This window comes from Gorilla gorilla, chromosome 16 (genome assembly GCF_029281585.2).
Source record: "Gorilla gorilla gorilla isolate KB3781 chromosome 16, NHGRI_mGorGor1-v2.1_pri, whole genome shotgun sequence".
Classification (NCBI taxonomy): domain Eukaryota; kingdom Metazoa; phylum Chordata; class Mammalia; order Primates; family Hominidae; genus Gorilla; species Gorilla gorilla.
In genome coordinates, this window is record NC_073240.2 from 33,278,352 (window position 1) to 33,304,155 (window position 25,804).

General features: G+C 44.4%; 2 pseudogenes; one reads left to right on the forward strand and one right to left on the reverse strand.

Annotated features, from left to right (window-relative positions):
• Positions 1-25,804, reverse strand: part of LOC134757267 (uncharacterized) — a 214,320-nt pseudogene that overhangs the window by 94,316 nt on the left and 94,200 nt on the right.
• On the forward strand, positions 114-22,366 carry LOC134757301 (U3 small nucleolar ribonucleoprotein protein MPP10-like; annotated as a pseudogene).

Sequence of the window (25,804 nt, forward strand, 5' to 3'; positions counted from 1 at the left end):
CTACTGGACCTTAGTAAAAACTGAATGCTTGACCATGGGCACCAAGTATCACGTGACTTGAGCTGCCATCATGAACTGCCTGTTATCTGACCTGCCGAGCCATAAAGTTGGGCATGCATGACAGTGCCTCATTATCAAAAGGAAGTAGTATATACAACATCGGGCCTGAGCAGGCCCTGAAAGCACAATTGAATGACACGAAGAAGCGGCCCAAATGCCCCTGGTTATGATTCTAGCTACATTGCCTTTTGTCTTCCGTCCTGTACCTATGGTCTCATGAGGAGTTCCCTGTGATCAGTTGATAAAGGAAGAGAAGACCGGAGCCTGGTTTACAGGTCTCTCTGCACCATATACAGTCACCACCTGAGAGTGGGCAGCTGCAGCACTACAGCTCGTCTCTGGGACATCTCAGATGGATAATGGGGAAGGAAAATCCTCCTTGTGGGCAGAAATTCAGGCAGTGCACCTGGTTTTGAATTTTGCTTGGAAGGAGTTGGCCAGATGTGTGATTTTACACAGATTCATGGGCTCCAGCTAGTGTTTTGGCCGGATGGTCAGGGGCTTGGAAGAAACATGATTGAAAAGTGGAAAATAAAGTTGTTTTGGGGGAAGAGATATGTGGAGAGATCTCTCTGAATGGACAAAAGAAGTGAAAATGTCTGTATCCCATGTAAATGCTCATCAAGGGTAACCTCAGTAGTAGAGAATTAAAAAAAAAAAATGGATAGGATGACTCATTCTGTGGATACTGTCTGTTTCTTTCCCCATTCACATATGTCATTAACCCATAGGCTGATGAACAAAGCAGCCATGATAACAGGAATAGAAGTGATGCATGAGCTGCACTCATGGACTTCCACTTATCAAGGCTCATATGGCTATGGCTACAGCTGAATGCGCGGTGGATCCCTTGAGCCTGGGAGTTCCAGACCGGCCTGGGCAACATGGTGAAACCCGGTCTCTTTTTTTTTTTTTTTTTGAGACGGAATTTTACTCTTGTTGCCCAGGCTGGAGTGCAATGTTGTGATCTCGGCTCACCGTAACCTCCGCCTCCGTGTTTAAGTGATCCTCCTGCCTCAGCCTACTGAGTGGCTGGGATTGCAGGCGTGAGCCACCATTCCGGGCTATTTTTTTTTTTTTTTTTTTTTTTTTGGTGGAGACGGGGTTTCTCCATGTTGGTCAGGCTGGTCTTAAACTCCCGACCTCAGGTTATCCGCCCGCCTCGGCCTCTCGGGGTGCTGAGATTGCAGGCATGAGCCACCGCGCCCGGCCCAATTTATTAATCAGAAAGGAATATAGATCGGCCTGGAGTGGTGGCTCACGCTTGTGATCCCAGGACTTTGGACGGCGGAGCGCGCTGGATCGCTTGAGCCTAGGAGTTCCAGACTGGCCTGGGCAACATGGTGAAATTAGGTCTTTTTTTTTTTTTTTGAGACGGAGTTTCGCTCTTGTTGCCCAGGCTGCAATACAGTGGCGCATTCTCGGCTTGCCGAGGCCTCCGCCTTCCGGGTTTGGGTGGTTCTCCTGCCTAGCCTCCCGAGTGGCTGGGACTCCAGGCGTGAGCCACCATGCCTGGCTAATTGTGTGTATGTGTGTGTGTGAGTTTTGTTTTTTTTTTTTTTGGTAGAGACGGGGTTTCTCCATGTTGGTCAGGCTGGTCTCCAGCTCCCGACCTCAGGTGATCCGCCCGCCTCCCAGGGTGCTGGGATTGCAGGCGTGAGCCACCGCGCCCGGCCCAATTTATTAACCAGAAAGGAATAGATCGGCCTGGCGTCGTGGCTCACGTTTGTAGTCCCAGGACTTTGGACTGCCGAGTGCGGCGGATCGCCTGAGCCTAGGAGTTCCAGACCAGCCTGGGCAACATGGTGCAACCCGGTCTCTTTTTTTTTTTGAGACGGAATTTCACTCTTGTTGCCCAGGCTGGAGTGCAATGTTGTGATCTCGGCTCACCGTAACCTCCGCCTCCGTGTTTAAGTGATCCTCCTGCCTCAGCCTACTGAGTGGCTGGGATTGCAGGCGTGAGCCACCATTCCGGGCTATTTTTTTTTTTTTTTTTTTTTGGTGGAGACGGGGTTTCTCCATGTTGGTCAGGCTGGTCTTAAACTCCCGACCTCAGGTTATCCGCCCGCCTCGGCCTCTCGGGGTGCTGAGATTGCAGGCATGAGCCACCGCGCCCGGCCCAATTTATTAATCAGAAAGGAATATAGATCGGCCTGGAGTGGTGGCTCACGCTTGTGATCCCAGGACTTCGGACGGCGGAGCGCGCTGGATCGCTTGAGCCTAGGAGTTCCAGACTGGCCTGGGCAACATGGTGAAATTAGGTCTTTTTTTTTTTTTTTGAGACGGAGTTTCGCTCTTGTTGCCCAGGCTGCAATACAGTGGCGCATTCTCGGCTTGCCGAGGCCTCCGCCTTCCGGGTTTGGGTGGTTCTCCTGCCTAGCCTCCCGAGTGGCTGGGACTGCAGGCGTGAGCCACCATGCCTGGCTAATTGTGTGTATGTGTGTGTGTGAGTTTTGTTTTTTTTTTTTTTGGTAGAGACGGGGTTTCTCCATGTTGGTCAGGCTGGTCTCCAGCTCCCGACCTCAGGTGATCCGCCCGCCTCCCAGGGTGCTGGGATTGCAGGCGTGAGCCACCGCGCCCGGCCCAATTTATTAACCAGAAAGGAATAGATCGGCCTGGCGTCGTGGCTCACGTTTGTAGTCCCAGGACTTTGGACTGCCGAGTGCGGCGGATCGCCTGAGCCTAGGAGTTCCAGACCAGCCTGGGCAACATGGTGCAACCCGGTCTCTTTTTTTTTTTGAGACGGAATTTCACTCTTGTTGCCCAGGCTGGAGTGCAATGTTGTGATCTCGGCTCACCGTAACCTCCGCCTCCGTGTTTAAGTGATCCTCCTGCCTCAGCCTACTGAGTGGCTGGGATTGCAGGCGTGAGCCACCATTCCGGGCTATTTTTTTTTTTTTTTTTTTTTTTGGTGGAGACGGGGTTTCTCCATGTTGGTCAGGCTGGTCTTAAACTCCCGACCTCAGGTTATCCGCCCGCCTCGGCCTCTCGGGGTGCTGAGATTGCAGGCATGAGCCACCGCGCCCGGCCCAATTTATTAATCAGAAAGGAATATAGATCGGCCTGGAGTGGTGGCTCACGCTTGTGATCCCAGGACTTCGGACGGCGGAGCGCGCTGGATCGCTTGAGCCTAGGAGTTCCAGACTGGCCTGGGCAACATGGTGAAATTAGGTCTTTTTTTTTTTTTTTGAGACGGAGTTTCGCTCTTGTTGCCCAGGCTGCAATACAGTGGCGCATTCTCGGCTTGCTGAGGCCTCCGCCTTCCGGGTTTGGGTGGTTCTCCTGCCTAGCCTCCCGAGTGGCTGGGACTCCAGGCGTGAGCCACCATGCCTGGCTAATTGTGTGTATGTGTGTGTGTGAGTTTTGTTTTTTTTTTTTTTGGTAGAGACGGGGTTTCTCCATGTTGGTCAGGCTGGTCTCCAGCTCCCGACCTCAGGTGATCCGCCCGCCTCCCAGGGTGCTGGGATTGCAGGCGTGAGCCACCGCGCCCGGCCCAATTTATTAACCAGAAAGGAATAGATCGGCCTGGCGTCGTGGCTCACGTTTGTAGTCCCAGGACTTTGGACTGCCGAGTGCGGCGGATCGCTTGAGCCTAGGAGTTCCAGACCAGCCTGGGCAACATGGTGAAACCCGTCTCTCTTTTATTTATTTATTTATTTATTTATTTATTTATTTATTTATTTATTTTTGAGACAGAGTTTCACTCTTGTTGCCCAGGCTGGAGTGCAATGGTGCGATCTCGGCTCACCACAACCTCCACCTCTAGGGTTTAGGTGATTCTCCTGCCTCGGCTTCCCGAGTAGCTGGGATTACAGGTATAAGCCACCATGCGCGACTAATTTTGTATTTTTTTTTTTTAGTAGAGACTGGATTTCTACATGTTAGTCGGGCTGGTCTCGAGCTCGCCACCTCAGGTGATCCGCCCGCCTCGGCCTCCCAAAGTGCTGGGACTGCAGGCGTGAGCCACCTCGCCTGGCCGGAAACCCGGTCTGTTAACGGTAAAACAAAACAAAAACCACAAAGATTAGCCGGGCCTGGTGGGCCGCGCAGGTAGTCCCAGCTACTCTGAAGGCTGATGTGATATAGGAGGATAGCTTGAGCCAGGGCGGGTGGAGGTGGCAGTGAGCTATGATGGTGCTGCTGCACTCCAGACTGGGCAACAGAGCGGGACTCTGTCTCAGGAAAAGGGAAAGGAAAAAACGAACAAACAAACCAAGAGAAAGCAAATAAAATTGCTAAATCAAGGAACAGCTTGACAGTGATTATTGAGAGTAACAGAGGCAAAGGTTAGCAGACACCAGTATTCACTTAGTGGGAACTGCAGGTGTTCCCCCACAGGAGGCTGCTGATTTCCCAAAAGAAATCTATTATTGACTACCAATAAACAAATACATTGTAGGTTTGTTACAATATACAAATAGCTAAACTTTATATAGCCACGACCATATTCTAGCACTGCTCTAAGCCTATTCCTGCTCCGAAATAGCTACTGTTGTTACCTCCATTGTAGAGAAAACAGATGCCAGAGGCTGTGTGGAAGGACAGCAGAAACTAAGAAATTGACTTGTTGTAAATTTCGGACTTAAAGGTTCTTCCTGCTCTGCTCCTTACATTGCCACATTTTAGTTAACATGCCTCTTGTACATTTACATATAACATACCTCTTGTATGTTTATTTTGACTATTGATCATTCCAGTTTCTCCTTATTATGTATGCAAATATTTTTATCATAACAGCCTACAGTGCTGATATGACTTCTCCTTTGGGGTTAAGGAAAGACAGTAAATGTATTATCCCTTATGGTTATTCAACATAGCTGACAAGGCCTTACTCAAAGAATGACAGTTTACCCCACAAGAGATATAGCTCATTTGTCTGTATGATTCCAGTCTGCAGTAATGAGGATTTGAAATAGCAGATGGCAACACTTTACAAGATCAGTATGTGACAAAGACCTTGCCCCTCAGAAACTTCATTTCAGCACAGTCATATTTCTTGTAATAGCAAACAGAGCCAGTACAACTTTCACTGAAAGGTAGTTTTGGATAACAAACTAGGAATTTAATAACATTTTATATTTTCATTTATTTAGAAATATCTTATGAAGTTAGACACCAGGGGGGTAAAGATGGAAAAGCTACTGAATTATGAGAAAGCTGGACGTAAAGACAAAAAAGTGACATGTGACCAGTGCTCCTGCAAAGGCCACAGCACAATGCCATGAGCTCACCTGTAAGAGCAAGACTCATTTCATTTCAAGGATCCAAGAAGAGGGAACTGAGGAGTCCACAGGTCTTCAAGGAATCTGGCAGCCTGTGGAGTAGAAGGCCATTCCAGGAAAAGAACAGACAGCAATGAACGCTCCCAATATAACTTTGTAAGGATAGAGGCCATGAAAAGTTAGAGGGGACAAGAACTGTTAGGCAGCTCTGGAAAGTGTCCAGTGAAAAGTTAGGCCAGCCTGAACCATGAAGTGGCAATGGATGATAGCAATGGCTCATGCTTATCTGCCAGCTAGGTACAGTTTTATTTCATGAAACAGTCCTAAGAAATACTACTGAGATAAATGTCCGGAGCTAGGAAGTTTCATGGGGCGGTCATCACTGCAGGTGTTTCCAGTTCTCCTGGGGTGCCATAGTAAGGGGGCCCCTTGAACACAGGAGTGTGTTCCTGCAGGGTGGACAATGGCCGGGGAGTGAAAGCATAGATTGTCATTGGTAAGCAGCAATTTCAGCTTCAAAGCACTTGTGGTGGTGGCCCTGGCACTGATGGCAGCAAAACGGGGAGAGCCACCTTCCAGCAGCCTCCATCCCAAGCTGGGGTGGAGGCTATTCGGTTGGCGCAAAAGTAATTGCGGTTTTTGTCATTAAAGTAATGGCAAAAACTGCAATAACATTTACAGCTTCTTAATAGAACTTGCTCTGATCTGGCCTCTTGGCATTTTAGGGAAGTAGCTTAGTGTATACATGTGTGGGGTGTGTAGAGGTGGGGTGCGTGTGTGTGTACTGTGACTCTAGAGAGCCATGTCCCTGAAAAGCTATAACTTTGAGAGTCCAGAACCATGGTGGCTGACCTGTCCCTAAGAAAAACTGAAAAATGGGCATTCACTCTGGACTTCAGTCCATTCTGTAAAGTCAGCAGACAGGAAAAACATCAGGCTCATGGGCCTCCAGAAAAACTCCAGCAGTTACAGAAGTAGTTGGAGAGAACAGGACTCACTCCCCCACCAGGAAGGGTTGTCAGTTTTCCCTTCCACAAGCAGCAAGAGACAGGGGTAATCCCTCACTTTGAGGAAATACTCCAGAGTTTCTTGCGGTTGTAACTGGTCAGGGACTCCAGGCAGAAAGACCAGCATTTTCAGAATGGCCCAATTTTATTGTTAAAAGAAGTATGACCTTTTTTGCACCCTGTACTAGTGAAGATCACATGTTGTTTACAATGGCAAGTCAGGACAGAGGTGATGGAAAGGGGCAAAAAGCCTGACTTTCATGAACGTCCCCATCATGATTTGCAGGGACCCTGGGACATTAGGGGGACCATTCATTGCTAAAGGAGAGTGCTTATGGATAGAAACTCTCAGTCTCATAGGAGAATCAGGGACACAATTTGTTACTGTGGTGTGTAGATGACTGTTTCATGGTAGATTTAGACAACATAGAGAATCTGCTGCTTTTACTCAGAAATTGGCATGGGCCTGGGAAATATATTCATTGATTCAACAAACACTTGTTAAGTGCCTGCTGTGTACCAGGCACTCTTCCAACTGCCACGGTGAATAACACTACACATAATAAATGATACCTGTAGTGAATAATACATGTAGTGAATGATAGCAATGAATAATATAGTCAAGCCTGTTTTTTTTGTTTTTAGATGGAGTCTTGCTCTGTCGCCCAGGCTGGAGTGCAGTGGCACGATTTCGGCTCACTGCAAGCTCCACCTCCCAGGTTCACACCATTCTCCTGCCTCAGCCTCCCAAGTAGCTGGGACTACAGGTGCCCACCACCACGCCCAGCTAATTTTTTGTGTTTTTAGTAGGGACGGGGTTTCGCCGTGTTAGCCAGGATAGTCTCAATCTCCCGACCTCGTGATCCGCCCACCTCAGCCTCCCAAAGTGCTGGGATTACAGGTGTGAGCCACCGCGCCTGGCCAAGCCTCTTTAATAATATATAAACCTTCTTTTCTTGGGAAGCCTCCGTACTACATAATGAAGTAGAAAGAAGTTGGGAGAATAGTAAGGAGGCATTTGTAAGAGTCCATGTGAGAAATCACAATAATTTGAATTACATAGAATAAGAAGAACTTTGGAAAGATGCTCTGAAAACAAGCAATAAGAAGATATTTCTGTAGAGAGGACCTGTGTGGCTTGAAGTCAATTGTGAGAGACAAGATGTTCCCTGTACATAAGACAAACAGAGCGGTAAAGAGAGAGACTGGGCCCCTTCCAGCCTATGACTTAAGAGAGCTTCCATAAAGGTCTGCATAGTCTATGCTCATGACTTAAAACTAAGGGCCAGGAAAAGAGAGGAGAGGTAAAGACTCAAACTGAAGCAAAGGGCTATTTGTTACAGTTTTGTGGGTGCAGTGACTCCAGAGGCAAAGTCCATATATAAGGATACAATGTGTTTGGGGGCATAGCCATTGGACCCTTTAAGTCATATTCTAGGCTACATAGCTTTTATGTCCAAAATGATCTGAGCTCCAGGACAGCTCTCTTATAGGAAACAATGCCAGATGAGGTCACTAGTGAAGGACTTGCTTTACCACAGGGAAATGGTACCATTTCTCTCAGGTCAATTAGGAGCTTTCAAAGAGAAATATCATAGATAGAGCTCCAGTGTTTCAGGGCAGACAAAGTACAGTCAGGTGACATCTGCCATGCTGTGATGTAATACTGGCACTGTTGGTAAGATTATAATATTGACATCGAGAGCCAAATGTATTGTGAAATTCAGTTAAAAGTTTTCTGGCTCTCCCAGATATTAGTCATATAACAAGAATCGCAGTCAAAGAACAAGGGGTGGCTTGTTGCATAGTGATTAATTTGGCTGATCTTTTTCTCTGGGTCCTGAGAGGAGCCCTCTAAACCCTTGAAGTTTCCTATGATACGATTATATTTTGTTACTGATGATGGGCCTGACAATATCTGAGCTTATGCTGTGGAGATGACACAGGATGGGGCCCATCACACCACAAAGAACAACTGTGTGATTCAAGGGTTGGGCTTTGAAGCATGTGCTATCAGCACAGCCTTCTGGGAGGAGAGAGAGGCTAGAGGCTGAGCTCAATAATGTGGCCAAAGATTCAATCCGTCATGTGTCCATAATGAAACCCTGATAAAAACTTTGGCCACGGAAGCTCAGGTGTGCTTTCCTGGGTAGTGATACACATCGATGCGCCAGGAGGGTGACTTGTCTTGAGGAAGCGGAAGTCGTGTGTCTCAGGTCCTCCTAAACCTTACCCTAACGGTTTCTTTCTTTGGCTGGTCCTGATTTACATCCTTTATTATAAAACTGTAATTATAACTACAGCTTTTTCCTGAGTAATGTGTTATTCTAGCAAAGTTGTGTATCCAATTTGAGTGGGTAGTGGGAATCTCCAGCTTTGTAGCCAGTTGGTCAGAAGTGTGTGTGTCCTGGAAGCCCCCTCCCCTGCTTGTAGCTGATGTCTGAAATGAGGGAGGCCCTTTTAAGGCCCTGTGCCCTTGACCTGTGAGGTTTGACCTAATTCTGTGTAGATAGCATGACAATTGCACTTCACAGGACAGATAACCACCCCAAAATCTAAAAAGAGAGGTACAAACAGACACTGCAACTGATAAAGCCTAGAGATGTGCTTCAGACAGCAGGAGCCTCTAGAGCTATTGGTCCAAACAATGAAATGACAATTTTAACAAACTGCTGGAGGAGGAGTTTCTTAGGAGGCTCCCTCCAGTAACCTCGCCATATTTTTATGGTAAGAATCCCCAAAAGATCCCTTCATGCCTTTGCAGAAGAAGGAAAGAGTGACCATTGTGAAATGTAACCAGAGCCTTCTCCAGGGGAAGGACTTTACCAGAGCTCCATTCTGATACTGTATCCAAGCTTGGGGAAAGGAATGCCCCCCTCACTTCAGCTCTCTTTAGCCTTCTTTCATCACGTAGTGGGAGAAATAATCATCAACGGAGAGAGTGCTTCATGGAGATATACTGGGAGCTCGGCAGCCAGGGAAAGGAGCTAGAAGGTGAACATGCTACTGGAGGAAAGGCAGACGCAGCTGGGATAGCCACAGCCATGAGCTACTGGCTTAGGAAATGACCCACACTTCATTAGAAGGTTGGAGAATGCTTACTCTCTTCTATATCCTATCATCACTGTTACAAAGCTTGAGTTTAAAAGCAGTGACTACAGCTGTTTTCAGTGGAATGAACTGAAAGACACAGACTCACTATGAGGAGCAGTGCAGAGACAAGCTGTGAAGCCAGGCGAAGAGCCAAAACAAAGACACTAAAGGAATTTGGAACTTCTGATACTTATGGCTGCAACAAACATTAAACATAGCTTAACTCTTAACCAAATTAACGTACATTCTCACATAAAGGCCTATGTACCTCAGTTGTTATTACCTAATGCAATATCTGTCTTTTAACAAAAAAATTACACAAGACACGTCAAAGGCAGGAAAAAACACAGTCTGAAGAGAAAGCAATCATCAGAATCAAACTCAGATACGACACAGATGTTGGAGTACCAGAGACGGAATGTAAAAATAACTGTGATAAATATGTTAAGGGCTCTCATGAAAAAAGTAGACAATGTGCAAGAACAAATGGATAATATCAGCACTAAGATGGTAGCTTCTAAAAGCCCATGAGCCAAAGAAGAAATCTCAAAAAGTGTTTCAGAATAAATGAAAAGGAAAATACAACTCATCAAAACTTATGGGTTGCAGCTAAAGCAGTGCTTAGAAAATAATTTATAGCACTCAGTTTCTGTATGCAGATATTACGAAGTAAGAATTAATAATATAAATAAATTACGCTTGCACCTTAGGAGCTTGAGAAAGAACAGCAATTTAAACCTGAAGAGAACACAGAAAAGAAATCCATGCAAATTAGAATATACATCAATAAAATTTTAAACAGGAAAACAATAGAAAAATTCAACAAAACCAAAAGCTAGGCTTTCACAAACATAAATAAAATTGATAAACCTCTTCCCAGGCATGAGCATACAAGATAAGAGAAAGAGAGAATACAAATTACCAATATCAGCAATGAAAGAAGAATCATTACTACTGATTATTGATACCGTGCACTTTTAAAAGATTCCCAAGATTCTACAAGCAACTTTATCCTTGTAAATTTGATACCTTAAATAAAGTGGACCAATTCCTTAAAAGACACAAACTAATAAATTCACGCAAGGAGAAACAGACTAGCCCTATACATATTTTCTTTTTTTTTTTTTTCTGAGATGGAGTCTTGCTCTTTCGCCCAGGCCAGAGTGCAGTGGTGCTACCTCGGCTCACTGCAAGCTTCACCTCCTGGGGTTCACGCCATTCTCCTGCCTCAGCCTCCCAAGTAGCTGGGACTACAGGCGCCTGCCACCGCGCCCGGCTAATTTTTTATATTTTTAGTAGAGACGGGGTTTCACCGTGTTAGCCAGGATTGTCTTGATCTCCTGACCTTGTGATCCACCCACCTCGGCCTCCCAAAGTGCTGGGATTACAGGCATGAGCCACCGCGCCCGGCCGCCCTATACATATTTTCTAAAAATTAAATTAATAATAAAAACCTTCCAAAAACGCAACAGGCTCAAGCTCAGATGATTACACTGGTGAATTATACCAGTGAAAAAATTATTCTCCATATTTTTTTTCCAGAAAAGAGAAGCAGAGGAAAAACCTCCCAACTCATTTTATGATATCATCATTACTCTAATCCCAAAACCAGATAAAGACATTACAACATTGAAAAGAAACTATAGATCAGTATCTCTTATGAACCTAGACACAAAAGCTTCCACCAAACATTAGCAAGTCAAATCCAGTAATGTAGAAAAAGGATAATACATCACAACAAAATGGAGTCCGTTTCTGAATATAAGGATTCAATATTTTAAAATACATCATTGTACTTTATCATATTAATATTAATAGACTGAGAAAAACAACACAATTGTATCAGTAGAAGCAGAAAAAGCATTAAACAGAATTCAAGACCTGTTCATGATAGAAACTCCACAAAGTAATGTGAACTATGGATTTTGAGTGATAATAATATGTCAATGTATGTTTATAGTTTATAACAAATGTACCACTCTGGTGTGGGGGGTTGACAGTGGACGGGACTGTGTGTGGGTAGGGTGTATAGGGGGACTTTGTGTGGGTAGGGTGTATATGGGGACTGTGTGTGGGTAGGGTGTATATGGGAACTGCGTGTACTTTCTGCTCAATTTTGCTGTGAACCTAAAACTGCTTTAAAAAGAAAATAAAGCCAGCCGGCTGCGATGGCTCATGCCTGTAATCTCAGCACTTTGGGAGGCCGAGGTGAGCAGATCGTGAGGTTGGGAGATCGAGACCATCCTGGTTAACACGGTGAAACCCCATCTCTACTAAAAATACAAAAAATTATCCAGGCGTGGTGGCACTCACCTGTAGTCCCAGCTACTTGGGAGGCTGAGGCAGGAAAATCATTTGAACCGGGGACACAGAGGTTGCAGTGAGCTCAGATCACGCCACTGCACTCCAGCCTGGGTGATAGAGCGAGACTCTATCTCAAAATAAATAAATAAACAAAGAAATAAATAAAGCCTATTTTATAAAAAAGAAAAATTCAGCCGGGCACGGTGGCTCACGCCTGTAATCCCAGCACTTTTTTGGGAGGCCGAGGTGGGTGGATCATGAGGTCAGGAGATCCAGACCATCCTGACTAACATGAGTGAAAGAATGGAGTGGTATATAATGTAGCAGAGTTGATAATTTAAGGCTAATTCACTATATATCTCCAAGCAAATAGATTTGTAATGCTTTTCCTGCCTAAAATCTGTACAGCTGATTCACAAATACTTGGTTGACAGGTTTTATATATCAGTGTGGCTCATCAGCTTGTATGTTGTTGGGGCCAGAATCTATACTTACACTTCATTCAAATTTGATTTTACAGAAGAGTTGTGGCTTTTATTTTTCTTTTAATTAAGAGGGCTGTGAAATTATCAAGTATAACTCTAAATCTCATTTAATTCCTCCCATTAGGATTCAAGATGGATTGGCATCAAAGTTCACTTCTTTAACAAAAGTGCTTTATGACCTTAATAAAATATTAGAGAATGGTAGGATCCATGGAAGCCCTTTACAAAAACTTGTGATAGAAAGTTTTGATGATAAGCAGACTTTGCAACAACTGGAATTGCAAAATGACCCAATTTTACAAAGCTTCCAGAATGCAGTTAGTGAAACAAAGATGAAGATATCAGTATCCCAGAGAGTGAAGAACAGGAGCATGAAGAGGATGGTTCAGAGACAGAGGCTGATGGCCAGGAGGACCTAGAAGATTTAGAGGAGGAGGAGGAAGTGTCACATATGGGTGGTGACAATCCTGAAGTGAGTGAGAGAGCAAACTCAAGCAAATTCGATCTGACGAAAAGCCCAGTTCCCAGTGATGAGGATTCCGACCTTGACTTTCATATCAACAAATTGGAACAGCAGAGCAAGGTGCGAAACAAAGGACACGGGAAACCAAGAGAAAAGTCCATAGTAGACGAGAAATTCTTCCAACTCTCTGAAATGGAGGCCTATTTAGAAAACAGAAAAAGAAGAGGAATGAAAAGATGGTAATGATGATGACGTGGAAGATACTGATTTTTTTTAAGATATTGATTCTGATGTAGATGAAGGGGCACTGTTTAGAAGTAAAAAACTTAAGGTAAAATTTTGAGAGAGGAGAGAGCACTTTCCTCCTCCTCAAATTAGCTTTTGTTCTGTTTTTCTAGGACAGATGTAATTGTAGTTAGAAGATTTGGATCTAAGAAATATTGTGCTCTATCCTATCAGTTATAAATGAATCTGTACTTCCATTCAGTTTATGTTCCGGCTGTTCTTATAATAGTTTTATGGTAGTGTTTTTAGTTGCTGATTTCACCTAATAACTATTTTTGGCTTGTAGTGTTATTAAGTTAGAAAGTAACGTAGACATACAGTATACACACAAATATATATGTGTGTGCTAACGATGTATTTTTCTCTTCCTAATTAATAGTTTTAAAAATCTTTTTATTTTAGTCAGGTAAAAGTTCCAGAAATGTGAAGGACAAAGACTTTTTTTGATCCAGTTGAAAGTGATGAAGACATAGCAAGTGATGATGATGATGATCTGGGTTCAAACAAGCTGATGAAATTGCTGAAGAAGCAGCAGAAGAACTAAGCATTTCTGAAATGTGAGTATTTGAACCATCCTTTACGTTGTGAGCTGGAATTGTCCAATCGTATTGGTACTTGTGGTTTTCACATATGTTTGTTTTAAGAAGTTAGATTCTCTCCTATCAGATATTCTCAAGATAGCCAGAGGAAAGTCTGTGGATTTAAAGGGACATTAGAGATCATTTAATGAAGAAAAATATTACTGGCAGTGGCAATCAAACCTTTCTTGCCAGGAACTTCGATTTGGTTTTGTGCCCCAAAAATCCTGTTATTTCTGTGAGATTGAACAATTTATTTTCTATATATTGGACACTTTTTGTTCTGTTTCTTACATAGCATTTCACTTAAATGATACCTTCTGTTCCTTAATACCTGAATGATTTTGGAACTTCTGAGTATTTGGTTGCATTAGGCATATAAAAGAAGAACTTTATTAAGGGAAAATATGTTTCCTTTTGTTTTTCTAATGGAAAGCAGTATATTTCTTTTTATAAGAATTTTGTAGTGTAGGGATGAAGATGATGACCTGGAAGAAAGTGAAGACAGTAAACAATGTAAAGAAAGCTTGAAAAGAGTGACCTTCGCTTTGCCAGTTGATGAGGCAATTGAAGATGCAGGTGTTTCAAATGTAACGAAAAATTCTGCTGAAGTTAAATCCTCTTTTAAAAAAGACAGGAAAAGGTAATTAGGAATTTAAGGAATTTTTAATATGCTTGACATGATTGTGGAACTCACAGACTACTAACAAATCTTCCCTATTTTTCTTTTTTTTTTCTTGAGATAGAGTCTTGCTCTGTCACCCAGGCTGGAGTGCAATGGCGTGATCTCAGCTCACTGCAGCCTCCACCTCCCGGGTTCAAGTGATTCTGCCTCAGCCTCCTGAGTAGCTGAGATTAGAGGTGCATCACACCATGCCTGGCTAATTTTTGTATTTTTAGAAGACACAGGGTTTCACTGTGTTGGCCAGGCTGGTCTCGAACTCCTGACCTCAGGTGATCCTCCTGCCTCAGCCTCCCAAAGTGCTGAGGTTACAGGCATAAGCCACTGTGCCCCAGCCTTCCTATTTTTCTCATTGTAACTATTAACCATCCTTTGCAAACAAATATCTTGGCCAGGTGCAGTGGCTTATGCCTGTAATCCTAAAACTTTGGTTGTCTGATGCAGGAGGATCGCTTGAGCTCAGGAGCTCAAGATCAGCCTGGGTGACATAGTGAGATCTTGTCTCTTCAAAAAACACAAAAATTAGTGGGGGCATAGTGGTGTATGCCTGTAGTCCAGCTACTCAGGTGGCTAAGGCAGGAGGATCACTTGAGCCCAGGAGGTCGATGCTGCAGTGAGCTATGATCACATCACTGCTCTCCAGCCTGGGCGGTGGAGCAAGATCCTGTCTTCAAACAAACAAACAAAACCAAAAATCTTGCTGTCACTCTCTAAAGCAAAAGCACACTATATGGAGATGCCATATGGAAAGCATCTGATTTGCAAAAATCAGTGCCTGCATTACCCAGCCTATAGCTTTGAATTTGGGGCCTGTGTGCAAAATGATTGTTTCTTTTCTCTCTCCCTTATGTCTTTATATGCATAGCATGTCTCTCCCGACAAAGCTGTCCCGACAGCCTCTTCTTGTAACTGTTTTGACTGCTCTGGAGGATGCCACCTATGTCTTTAAGGTGCTCCACAGATTTTGGTGAGTGCCAAATAGCCGTAATTTTAATTAATACTATGACAAAGATATCTTCCAAAGTATGTCATGATTTCAGACAAGTGAAATTTCATTTAATTTTAGTAGATGTAGTCTGGCTCCAATAATTGGGCTATATTATTTATCCAATCTTAAAATTTTATTATAAAAATGAGAATAGTGCCAGGTACAGTAGCTCACACTTGTAATCCCAGCACTTTGGGAGGCTCAGGAGGGAGGATTGCTTGAGCCCAGGAGTTCGAGACCAGCCTGGGCAACATGTTGAAATCCCATCTCCACTAAAAATATAAAAAATTAGCTGGGTGTGGTAGCGTGAGCCTATAGTCTCTGCTACTCAAGAGGCTGATCAGGGATGATCGCTTGAGTCCAGGAGTTCAAGGCTGCAGTGAGCTATGATTGGACTATGGCACTCCAGCCTGGGCAACAGAGCTGCAGAATAGGCAAATAAATGATACCAAGAATATCAAAAGAATTATTTTTAAAATCTGTGAATCTAAATTAAATTCATCATTGTCAGATTGTCCCCAGAAGATAAATTCTAAAGGGAAAAAACAAAACATAAAATATCAATGAGTTAATGTCCTCCTGTCCCGCTCCACCCACCCTCCCCCAACAAGAAAGAAAAAAAGGTTTGGTTTTGCTTTGAAATTATATCAGACCTTCAAGTAAAATTTTCAATAAATCACAAATAATTTATTGAAATTTCCACATATAAAGAATAAAGTAGAACTTTCAAGCTTTTTTCTTTTGAAACTGTTCGAACATGAAAACCCAAACCTGACAAAGGTACCTGACAAAGGTAGCATTAAAACACACACACTCTCTCATTCATGACTAGTGATGCAAACATAGCACAGTGGGAAAATTATGCCGCACAATCACATGATGCTCATTCCCTTGAATCACTACTAGAAGATCTGGTATGATTCCTGGTTGCAAGACGTTAAGAAGAAAATACACGGTTCCCTCCATATATGTTAGAAAGACATTTGATGAAATTCAATATTTATTTCTAATTTTTTTTACTCCTAGTGGATTATAAATACATCTAGCCAAAAGCTGCCATCATGCATGATGGGTGAAACTGTAGAAACATCCCTTTAAGATCAGGAATAAGACAAAATGTCCAGTATTGCAGTTATCCCTGTTAATTAACACTAACAGTTAATAACCACATAAGCCAGTGCAACTACAAAAGATAAAGAGAAGGGATTAGGAAAACTGCCAGGAGCAGTGGTTCTCACCTGCAATCCCAGCACTTTGGGAGCTCAGGAGCTCCCAGCACTTGAGCTCAGGAGTTTGAGACCAGCCTGGGCAACATAGTGAGACCTCATCTCTGCAAAAAATACAAAATTAGCTGGGTGTGGTTACATGCACCTGTGGTCCCAGCTACTTGGGAGACTGAGGTAAAAGGACTGCTTGAGCCTGGGAGTCGGAAGTTGCAATGAGCTGAGATCATGTAACTGTACTCCAGAGCAAGACTCTGTCTCAAAAAAAAAAAAAAAAAAAAAAAGATTAGGGATACTAAAACGAAAACATTAGTGTTTGGAGAGAAAACCGAATGGATAAATGGAATCGATATTAGGAAAATAAGAGAATTCTGTAAGGTAGCTGAAAAAGCTGACATTTTATACATTGAAGTCATAATTGTTCATAACTTTTAGAAGTTAGAGATAATAAGAATTTGAGTTTAGAGTCAAAAGGGTCAGGCTCCAACAAATACTAATATCCTAATCAAAGAATTACTTGGCCAGGTGCGGCGGCTCATGCCTGTAATCCCAGCACTTTGGGAGGCCGAGGCGGACACATCACGAGGTCAGGAGATCGAGACCATCCTGGCTAACACGGTGAAACCCCGTCTCTTCTGAAAATAGAAAAAATTAGCCAGGCGAGGTGGCGGGTGCCTGTAGTCCCAGCTACTCGGGAGGCTGAGGCAGGAGAATGGTGTGAACCCAGGAGGTGGAGCTTTCAGTGAGCCGAAATCACACCACTGCACTACAGCCTGGGCAACAGAGTGAGAGACTTTGTCTCAAAAAGAAAAAAAAGAATTATTTAACTTAACTTTAGGGTGCTCTAATAATCAAAATTGATAGTGGCTTGTGAACAGATAGATCACTTGAATAGAATAGAGCCCAGAAATAAACCCAAATGCTTCTGGGGGAGTTTAGTATATTATAAACATGGCATTTCAAATCAATGAGGAAAAGAAATCATTTGCAGCTCACCCCACCATAGGCAGCAGGAATAGGAAGTCATTGGCAGAATAAAAAGATAGTAAGGACAGAATTGTAGAACAGTACATTTCTTGCTTCCCCACTTTTCAAAGTATTTTTTGCTTTTACACAAGTATAAGTGTAATTTTATTTTCTAAATGTATACTAATTCTTTTGTCTCTTTCTTAGATGAATGAAAAAAATTACACCTTTAGAAAAAGAGTTGTTAGAAAAAAGCCTTGGTTGTGTCTGGGGGAAGTGACAGCACAGAAGAGACCAGAGAATAGCCTGCTGGAGGAGACCCTGCACTTTGACCATGCGGTCCGGATGGGTACAGTGCCCTCTTCTGCAAAGTTTTTCTATGGTTCCATTTTGTAGGAAGATTTGGGGTGATGTTTCTTTTCCCTCAACTTTTTATTTTAAAAACTTGCAAACACAGAAAAGTTGATAAAGTAATACAGTGAACATCAATATGCTATTCAACTGGATTCACCAATTAACATTTTATCATATTTGTTTTCTCTCCCCTGCATATGGAAGATTGTATATGTGCCCTTTTTCCCCCTGAATCATTTCAAAGTAAATTACCAGTATCAGCATTTCAGTGTTAAGTACTTTCGCAGATATCTTCTAGGAACCAGGACGTTCTCCTATATAATCACAATACCATTAATCCCACCCCAAAAATTTAACATCAATACACTAATGATACCTACTGTATAGATTATAATCAGCTTCCTTGCAGCAATCTGTTTAGAAGGCTTGCACCCTGTCACCATCCACTGATTAAATTTTGAACTCTAACTTGAAACCCTGCTCATCTCATTGCCTTCTTTCTTATACCCATTAAGTCAAAAGGAGCTCTCATTTTATTTCAACGGAAAAGAGAATGGAAAAGAGGGGAAGGTACCCGGGATAAAGTATGAGCACTTACTGCCATATGTATTCTAGTTCTGTAGTTTTCAAACTTCAGGGAGCATTTCAAGGCTTATTAAAGGAGAGACAGCTGTCCCTCTTCCCCACTTTCTGATTCAGGAGGTGTGGGGCTGGCCCAGGAATTTGCATGTCTAACAAGTTCCCACGTGTTGCTGATGCTGAGGGTCTAAGGACTACAATGGGAGAATCAGTGGTTTAGTGGACATCCACCTAATGAATACATGTTGTATTTCCTTTAGCACCTGTGATTACAGAGGAAACACCTTTCAACTGGAAGGTATCATTAAACAGAGGAAAAGAGATCAGGTCAGTAAGAATTAAATTTCACTTAATTGAAATGTCACTGAAATTTTTAGAAATAATATGACAGGCCAGGCACAGTGGCTCATGCCTGTAATCCCAGCACTTTGGGAGGCCAAGGCGGACAGATCTCTTGAGGTCAAGAGTTTGAGACAAGGCTGTCCAAGATGGTAAACCCCCCTCTCTACTAAAAATACAAAAATTAGCTGGGCATGGTAGTGCATGCCTGTAGTCCTAGCTACTTGGGAGGCTGAGGCAGGGGAATTGCTTGAACTCGGGAGATAGAGGTTGCAGTGAGCTGAGATGCGCCACTGCACTCTGAGACTCTATCTCAAAATAAATAAATAAATAAATAAATAAATAAAAAAATAAATAGGCCGGGCGCGGTGGCTCACGCCTGTAATCCCAGCACTTTGGGAGGCCGAGGCGGGCGGATCACGAGGTCAGGAGATCGAGACCATCCTGGCTAACATGGTGAAACCCCGTCTCTACTAAAAATACAAAAAATTAGCCGGGCGTGGTGGCGGGCGCCTGTAGTCCCAGCTACTCGGGAGGCTGAGGCAGGAGAATGGCGTGAATCCGGGAGGCGGAGCTTGCAGTGAGCTGAGATTGCGCCACTGCACTCCAGCCTGGGCGACAGAGCCAGACTCCGTCTCAAAAAAAAAAATAAATAAATAAATAAATAAATAAATAAATAAAATAAAAATAAAAAATAAAGGGAAGATGGGGCAGCTTTGTGTAGTGCACTTCCCGAAAATGGGCTGATTTCCCTCAAGAGGCAGGGATTGAAGCTCTCTAGCCTACATGGGATACATACAGGAGAAAAAAGAAGAAAAAGAAAAGAAATGTAAACATAAATAAATGAAAATAACACTTCTCCCTGATTATAAAGGAAATCACATTCTTTTTGTAATAATTTGGATGACAAAATATAAAGAAACATCTTTAATTTTGCCACTCAAAACATTCTGGTTTGTTGGTTTTTACACTTTTTATGCATATAAACATATTTAAAAGTAGAATCTGCCATGTTGAGACTGTGAGGTTGAAGCCTTCGGGAAAGAACATCAAGATGAATGGAGTCTGAGTTCCTGACAACATGGAGCGTCATGCCAGCCATGAACCACTTCTGAGACATCCCTATGAGACAAAAATAAACTTCCATGTTCTTTAATTTATCATTTTGGAGGGTTTTCTGTTATTGCCGCAAAACCTAATCTTAACTAATACAGACATTGAATCTGAAATTCCCAGGAAAATCCCTGTAAACGTGTTGCTTGCCACGAATAACTGGCCTCTACCAGTATCACATTCCAGATGAGCAGAACAGGGAAAGGATTGGAAGACAAGAGAGGGGAGGAACACACCTCGCTCTCTCCTGCTATTGGCTGTGCCTGGCTGCAAGCTAGAAATGCTGGGTCCATTGCAAATGGCCACACATCTGAGGCCCTACCACCATGGGAACAGCCACTGGGAGATAACTAGCAGCTTTTACCGTTTGTCATTTAATTATTTTAAAGTTAGAAACTTTTTCTTTTTGAATGTCTGAAAGAGAATGGCCTGAGAAATATTTTGGAAAAGTTAAATAAAGCTGATTTGTGACTGTCAAAAAAAAAAAAGTACAATCATAGTAAATGGGCTTTTGTCACTTATTATATTTTAAACATGTTTCTAGGGCAGAAGTATATCCTGGCATCATCATTTTTAATAGCTGGATTATGTTAAGTGAATCATTGCCACCCCAGAGGTGAATTTCCTTCTATATACATTTTAATGGACTCCAGTAAGGATTTTTGCACTGAATTCATCGAAGTAGAATTTCTAGAGGAAAATAATGTAAAACTGTTTTAGGATTTTTAAAAGAAATGTTCAAATTATCCTGTAGGAAAATTGGTTCAGTTTATGCTCCCACCAACAGGGACAGAGCTCCAGGTTCCCCCTTCCATTTGTCATCTTTGCTGGTCTTTAAGCAGAAAATCTCATTGTTTTCATTACATTTCTTTGATTTCTAGTGCTTTTGAATCTTTTTCATATGCTCATTGGCCATTTTTATTCTTGTGGGAAGTGCTGGTTTCTCCATTGCCCATTTTCTGCTGGAAATCATTCATTTTTTTATGAGTAATTTTAAATTTTTCTTTTTAGGCTAAGGATAAGTCAGGATCAGTCAGTTCAAGACTAGACTGATCAACATGGAGAAACCCCATCTCTACTAAAAAATACAAAATTAGCTGGGTGTGGTGGCACATGCCTATAATCCCAGCTACTCAGGACTCTGAGGCAGGAGAATTGCTTGAATCCAGGAGGTGGAGGTTGTGGTGAGCCGAGATTGCACCATTGCACTCCAGCCAGGGCAACAAGAGCAAAACTCTGCAAGAAAGAAAAAGCAAGAAAGCAAGAAAGCAAGGAAAGCAAGAAAGCAAGAAAGAAAGGGAAGCAAGGGAAGCAAGGGAGAAAGGAAATAAAGGAAAGAAAGGAAGAAAGAAAGAAAAAAGAGAAAGAAAGAAAGAAAAAAGAAAGAAAGAAAGAAAGAAAGAAAGAAAGAAAGAAAGAAAGAAAGAAAGAAAGAAAGAAAAAGAAAACAAAAAAACAAATGAGACCATGGGCTTGGAAATGCCTTGAGAACATGTCAGGTGTGATTGAGAGTGAGGGAGTGTTACTGTGGAGTATCAGTGTAGCTGTTGTTCCTGGTCGTCCAGCTACTCCTCTGCCTGCTCTATCTTGACTTAACCTTTCTCTATTTGCAGTACATCGAGAAATTAACAAAGGAGAGGGACGCTCTGAGTCTGGAACTGTACAGGAACACGTAGGATGGGGGAAGGTGGAATGGGAGGTCTGGGGGCCCTTAGCATGGGTGGTGTGCTGGGAGGTGGGGGGTACAGGTGAGCATGGGGAGAGGCTTCTACAGGTTTTCATGTGTGCACAGGGAAGCTCTAGTGCCGGCTGTGCCACTGACAAATGGGGAAGCCTCAGGCAACTCATGTCTTCTCTCTGGCCTGCCACCTGTGACTTTTAATTCCTGGGGTCCCTTCCAATGCCACCGTTCTGTGGTTGTGGGGTGAAAGTAGAGGGTTGATCACCAAAGCGTTCCTTTCTATTCTTCGTTCATTCCTTTCTCTACTGCCTCTGGCCACAGCATAACTGATGAGGAGTTGAAGGAGAAAAATGCCGAACTACAAGAAAAACTTCGACTTGTAGAATCTGAAAAGTCTGAGATCCAGCTCAACATAAAGGACCTTAAAAGGAAGCTGGAGAGGGCCCAGCTCCTGCTGCCACAGGCGAGCAGCTGCAGCCCCGGGGGTTGTGGGAGCCCCATCCGGCTGGGGCCATGGTCTAGGGATCATGTAGGGTGTGGGGAGGCTCCAGCCAAGAGCTGGAAAATTTGGGTCCTTGTTCTGGTCCTGCCATAGAATCCTCTGGAGTGTGCTAAAAATATACAAATTGGGGCCCTGCCTGAGGAATCAGAATCGCAGAGTTTGGGCTTAAAAAAATATTTTTTAAAGGATCATAGATGAAAACCATTATTTTATAGATTACATTTATATGGCTAGCTCATGAGTCTGTTTCCTTCTGAGGTTTGAACCAACACTTTCACTATTCCAGCAGCAGCTGCAGGTGGAGGCTGACCACCTGGGTAAGGAGCTACAGAGTGTGTCAGCAAAGCTCCAAGCCCAGGTGGAAGAGAACGAGTTGTGGAACCTCCTGAACCAGCAACAGGAGGAGATGTGGAGGCAGGAGGAGAAGATGTGGGAGAAGTAGGAGATGATGCGGGAGCAGGAAGAGAAGATGTGGGAACAGGAGGAGAAGACGTGGGAGCAGGAAGTGAGGCTGCGGCAGCAGGAGGAGAAGATGCAGGAACAGGAGGTGAGGCTGCAGGAGCTGGAGGAGAGGCTGGGGAAACTGGGGCAGAAGGCCGAGCTCTTGGGGGGAGCAGGCAGAGGTGCGTGCAAACCCTGGAGATCATACAGAACGACCTCACCACAACTTAGCAGATGGTGGTTGGCTCCCTCTGCTTTTCCACCAGTCTGCGGCCTACAGTTTAAATGGTGGGAAGAAGGGTGTGAGATTTGAGGCTGGGGAGGGAGGCATGGGCCTCTAGGCAAGGGAGGCAGTCACTTAGGCCTGGAGGAAGGGGCCAGGGCCAGGGGCCTGAGCAGGCGACAGAGCCCCGCAGTGCCCTTGCCACCCTGTTTATGGGCCCAGAATCTGGAAGCCAGTGACTACCTACCCTGATGCCTATTCTGCAGGTGGAGCTGAAGAGCCAAGAGGCTCAGAGTCTGCAGCAGCAGCAAGACCATTACCTGGGTCACCAGCAGCAGTACGTGGCCGCCTATCAGCAGCTGGCCTCTGGGAAGGAGGCACTGCCCAGCTGCGGCAGCAGGAAGCTCAGGGCGAAGCAGTGGCCGAGATGGCCCACCAATAGTTGCAGGAGACCCAGCTGAGGGAGTTGATGAGGGTGGGGCCCTGAGGGGGATGACCTGGCAAACTCGGTGCCTTCTCACTCTCTTTCCTGGCCCCTTAGGAGCACCTGGAAGCTGCCATCTACCAAGCAGATGACAAGAACACAAATATAATAAACATGTAAAAGCTGGCAGCAAGGCCTGGAGAAGAGTAAGCTGCCATGTGACTGTTTAGAATAGAGTCTGAGCACAAACCTGAAAAAAAAAAGAAAATTTATTTATTTTAAATTTTGGCAAAATACTGGCCAGGCACGGTGGCTCATGCCTGTAATCCCACCAATTTGGGAGGCCGAGGTGAATGGATGACCTGAGGTCAGGAGTTCAAGGCCAGCCTGGCCAATACAAAAATTAGCCGGGCATGGTGGCACATGCCTGTAATCCCAACTACTTGGGAGACTGAGGCAGGAGAATCGCTTGAACCTGGGAGGCAGAGGTTGCAGTGAGCTGAGATCGTGCCACTGCACTCAAGCCTGGGTGACAGAGCGAGACTCTGTCTCAAAAAAAAAAAAAAGTTTCTTCCTTACATGTATGTTTCTATTAGTTTTTTTCTTGGTCTTTCTCATTTAGTCTGGTGTTGTCTTATGGCATTCCTAGTAAAGTTTTATCTGCCTCCAGAGAGTATTGACTTTGACTTTATGGCACACAATTGGAGTAAGGGCAGATCGCCTTCATCTAGTTTGTGACTAAGCTAGTTCAAAGCAGGTTTTAGGTTTTGTGACGGCTGGTCTATATTTTATTCATTTGGACTCCTAGGGGTGGCCCTTCCAGGGTCCCCACCAATGTCCCATCTCCTTCCTGGGACCCAAATTCTCATTAGGTCATTTCAGCCCTGTGAGAGTGCCAACATTCAGCTAGGCTCTCCAGCCCCTTAACTACCACTTCATATTCAGTTTCTTAGCCTCTTAGCCCTCTACTGTTGACCGATCACCAAATGTGGGAAAAGCACTAAGGACTGTCAGGATCACCTCCTAGGCCTGGTCACTCAAGTGCTGGCTGAGGTCTCCAATTACCTTCCAACAATTGTTTTTGGTGGTGGGGCACATTTTTGTCCAGTTTTTCTAACTGTTCCTATGGGGAGGCGAATCTGTAACAAGCTCCTCTGCCTTTAGTGAAAGTTGAAAACCTTCATCTGTCTCTTTTTTTTTTTTTTTTTTTTTTTTGAGATGGAGTCTTGGTCTGTTGCCCAGGCTCTAGTGCAGTGGCATGATCTCTGCTCACTGTAACCTCTGCCTCCTGGGTTCAAGCAATTCTCCTGCCTCAGCTTCCCGAGTAGCTGGGATTACAGGCGTGTGCCACCATGCCTGGCTAATTTTTATTTTTTTAATAGAGACAGGATTTCACCACATTTTCCAGGCTGGTCTCGAGCTCCTGACTCAGGTGAGCTACCTGCCTCAGCCTCCCAAAGTGCTGGGATTACAGACGTGAGCCACTGCATCCGGCCCATCTGTCTTTTAAGAAATGTATTTAATTTGAGGTATAATTTATATTCAGTGAAATGCACAGATCTGGTTTCCATTTTGATCAGTTTCAATAAATGCATTACCCATGTAACCCACCTCCTTTGAAGATATAGAGTATTTCTGTCATCCAGAAAGTTCTCGTATGCTTTCATCCTGTCTGGCACTCCCCCAGCAGCTGAAGAACGTGCTGAGGACATTGGTACAGGATTCTGGCCTCCCCAGAAGAGCTGCTTTGACAAGCCTTCTTGCCTTACCCAGCACTAAATCCCTGCCTGCTCTCTCAAAATTTCCATCTTTTAACTGATTGTACATATAACCCTCCCTCATCAAGTCAATAGATAAACAAACCCTGAAAAATAAACACCCCTTCCTGGCCCAGCAGCCCACAGCCTAATATTTACTGTATTCCCGGGCTTTCAGAAATGCAACTCGCCTGCCGGTTCACCCTCACTAGGGCGGCAGCTGCACGGGAGCTGCTGGGCTCACCCATTAAGCAAGAAGCCAATAGCTGGACAGTGACACTCAGACCCCAGCCTGGGTGAGCCTGGTTGAAAGCCCCCTTCTTTCCCGTCTGACAGGGGAGAAAGGGGGCGGAGCACACACAACTCTACTGCCCTCCGCATCCTTCAGCTGTGCTTCCTCCTGGGAGAGGGAGCCACTCATTAATTTGGCCAAAGCCTTCTTGAGGGCTGTAGGTTTCACAGGCTGGGTGTGTGGGGGCCACCATGCTAGAGAGAGAGGCTGGTGTGTCAGAAGGCAGCCACCTGGCCAGAGGGGGGTCAACCCCCTTGGCGACCTCCTTCCCCCAGCTGGACACAGAGCCCTGCACTCTCCACATGTGACTGTTCCCCTCAGAGCTGCTTCCAGGGGAGGGGTTCTAACCCTGTGGGTGGGGACATTGTGTTACTTTACAGTGGGCCATGGCTCCCTCTGACATCTCCAACTCAGAGGCAGTAGAGAGAAGATGAGAAATTCCCTGCCCCTCCTCCCTCAGCACCCCCACCTCTGCACACATCCACATGTGGAGACCCTGACAATGGGCCCTGGGAGTGCCGCCATCTGTGCCTGCTTTCCATGCCTGCAGCAGCCATGCCCACTCTCCAGACCCTCACCCGCCTCGCTCAGTAGACGCTGCACTGCCTGTGGTCCTGCCCCTACACCTGGGCCTCTGTACCCATCGGTTCTCCCAGTCTGGTTCTTATTCCTCGCAAAGAGTAGGGAGCCTGTAAGGTCACCTGTTGAGCAAGCTGGGGGAGAGAGTAGGGTGGGGCTGGGAG